This window comes from Cornus florida, unplaced genomic scaffold, assembly GCF_030987335.1.
Source record: "Cornus florida cultivar Cherokee Brave unplaced genomic scaffold, ASM3098733v1 CherokeeBrave_3.0.0_Hap2_Chr09, whole genome shotgun sequence".
Classification (NCBI taxonomy): domain Eukaryota; kingdom Viridiplantae; phylum Streptophyta; class Magnoliopsida; order Cornales; family Cornaceae; genus Cornus; species Cornus florida.
This window is the reverse complement of record NW_026775579.1, coordinates 73990798-73994134: the sequence shown is the minus strand read 5'-3', so window position 1 is coordinate 73994134 and position 3337 is coordinate 73990798. Positions and strand designations below refer to the sequence as shown.

At 38.0% G+C, this 3337-nt stretch overlaps 1 pseudogene; it reads right to left on the bottom strand.

Annotated features, from left to right (window-relative positions):
* Positions 1 to 402: 402 nt before the first annotated feature.
* Positions 403 to 1840, bottom strand: LOC132274423 (basic blue protein-like; annotated as a pseudogene).
* Positions 1841 to 3337: the final 1497 nt, after the last annotated feature.

Here is a 3337-nt window from a genome sequence, read left to right as displayed (position 1 = left end):
TGGCCACACAATGCGGATGATTGGCCACACAATGCTCATCCGCAACATATAAAATCCACTTCGTTATTGGATTCCGAGGATGATTCCACACTTTGGTGTTTGGATTATAAAATTTCACTGAAGGCAGCAACTACAACATTTGTAGATCAGAAGATAATATATATAAAAAGTTACACCAAGCCCGTGACATTGACTTTCTTGCAACAACAGAACAAACAAAGCCATTTAAGTGTTACCATCCCAAACACTTTCACGATGATATCACGTTTTCATATTACAGAAATTGCATACAGAAACAAAAACAGCACCAGCACCAGCATGAGCACCAGCACCAGCCCATCCAAACAGATCCTAATAAAACAAAGTCCGTCACCCCATGACCTCAACAGACTAACCCTTAGCAGAAAGATTATTGAATTTCTCAAATTTGTCGTTCTAATCACGGAAATTAATCTCGCAATCCACATGGTATAGTGGTACTGAAATGTACATTACATAGTAAGACATAAAATTAGGTCACACACATAAGCTGCATTGATAGCAATACAACTATTATTTAACACTAGAGATAGTGACAAGTATATTTTAGACTTGAATTTGGCTTCACATTATGCAGCATTGATGGCAATCTTCATCCCAGACTGACAGTGCCCGGCAAAATTGCATATGAAGTAATTCTGTCCCTTGGCAAGCCTTATCCGGTCCTTCCCTGTTTGGAACACTTTTGCACCGCCGGAGTACTGCAACCGCTGTAACCGCCCCAGTTTACGGCAACCACATTGTGGAAAGTTGGATTATAGTTGAACACTGCCCAATGTATATTTTTGTCATGTTGATGTGAAATTTAAAATTTAAATAACGCGGTTCATCCAAAACTAGGGTAACATCTATGAAATCGCCAAGATTTCACTCTGATGAAGAGCAAAACGAAATGATTAACCATCTTTCCTATATTCCCATGGAATTTGGACTACATAATAAGTTGGATCCGCCTACAAGCTCCACACTTCCTATTAGCATAATTACCATTTATCAAAGCTAAGTTTGTTATCAAAAAATGCATAGATTAGATCAGGGAAAGAGCCAATGAAGGCCTAGGGGGGCACGTGCCCCCCTGAATTGGCCAGCAACCTATAATATATGTGGTAATTTTTTAAAAAATTTCCATTTATATGACAAAATTTGTATAGTGCCCCCCCTCAAATTTGTAATTCCTAAAATTATATTCTTATTTTTTCTTTATTTTCTCTTTTACTCTTTACATTCCTTAAATTTCCTTAATAGAAAAAGTCAAATTTTCTACCACAATTGAAACTTTTTAACTATTTCCTATTAAAGTTTTTTCATTTTTATTTTCCTTTTATATTTTAATAATTTTCTTCTTCTTTGTCTTTTTAAATTTTATAGTTGTTATATATATATATGTGTGTACTCCGTATTATTATTATTATTTTTTTGGCAATGTGCCCCCCCTCACTTGAAATCCTGGCTCCGTCACTGTAATCGTAAAAAATTGTTATATTTAATATTGACAAATGATTTAAATAAATAAATAAATAAAGAAGAAAGGAAACCATTGTGCATTGTTGATATTACTGAAACAGAGTAACAATGATACTTTAAGGGCAACAAAATAGGTGATGAAGAAAAAAAGCTTACCAAGTATGTCACCGGCTCTAAAGTTCTTGCCATTAGGCCAATTACTGAGATTAAAGGTCCAACCACCAGAGCCACCAACTATAAAAGTTGCACCATGAACTGCCTCAAACTGAACCACAAGGCAAAGTAGTGCAACCACAATGAACATGGTTGGACCTGCACTGCCCCTTCCCTGAGACATTTCCAAAAAGAGTTGGTGAGAGAGGAAAGGAATGTATAGCTGTGACACTGAGAAGTTCTAGTGACGCAAAGTTGAAGATGCAAGAAATTTCCATTCTCCTTTTAACAAAGTTTCATTACACTTCAATAATCCCCTTTTCTTTTTCACTTCTAGACATTTCCTAACTAACTTGTTGTACTGGGCCTCTTCCTGGGCTTCTCTAACTATGGGTTTTGTTTCATTCAACGGATCTTTGATGATCTCTTTAGCTTTAGGCCTGTCTTCTAAGGGTTTGGTTCGGACCTTGGCCAATTATCTGGCCCGTTGCTCTTCTTGCGGATCGTACCCAACCCATACCATATTTGGTGTCCTCAACTGCCCCCATAATTACACCCTAATTAGGGGGTAATTATTTAACGGTTGTTAATCATAACTTGGCGGCTCATGGTGATCACTTGGGGTAATCAGCGGTCGGCTCAGGAATTGATGTTTCGAAACTCAGAAACTCTTCAATTTCCTGACGTCTCGGCATTCGGACCCACTTCCTCTTTATAAACCCCCATGATGTGCCATCATCCCTTTTTACCGTCTCTATCACATCTCACCATCAATCAAGTTTTTGTTTATCTTTTTCAAGCAAGTCAAACTTTCTCTGGCGAGTTCTTTCCAGAGATTCTCCGTTCCCAGGGATCTTTCAGCACTTTTTGCCGTCTTCAATCCTTTGAGGTTAGTCTTGCTACCTTTTTCTTCCTAAGATTTCTGCATTTTTTCCCAGGGCTTATAATTGTTTTCACCATGCCCATCGATTTAGACATTCTTCGTATGAAACTTCAACTTCCTAGCAATATTCATCTTAGGGAGTGCCCCAAAGATGTGAATGTCAGAACTGGTGAAGGCCTTCTTCTTAGTGAAACCTTATTTTGCCTCCACCACCTAAACATTATTAGGTTCCCTCTGCATCCTTTCTTTTGTTATGTGTTCAACAAGTTGAATATTTCCCCCCTTCAAGTTAACCCCAACTTGTTTAGGGTTTTATCTGTTCTGTTGCTTCTGAATCGTGACAGAGGTTTAGATCTTGATTTAATTGATCTTCTCCTTTGTTATAAAGTTAGCAAGATCAGGTTGGAGGAGGCTTACTACCATTTCTACCCGATCGAGAAAATGTCCATCTATACAGACAAACTTAAATCTGAAAAAGGGTGGAAAAAGGGTATAGTTGAGGTTCGGGAGCTTGGTTTGCTCCAGCTGCCAAAGACTATCCCATCCCGAATGCTTTTAGTGAATGGTCTGTCTCTTCTTATAAAAAATTCAAGACTCATAAGGCCGATTGCCCTTGTGAAATTTGCACTCCCCGTTTTTGTTCTTTTCTTTGCAATTCTCTAGGTATCACTTTCGATAATGAACTCAATTACGACATTTGCAAGGATAGGATCACATATCTGAAGGAATACGTACTGAACAACGTCCTTTCCTGTTCGGAACTTCTTACATCCGAAAATCTTAGTGATATTTCAGTCC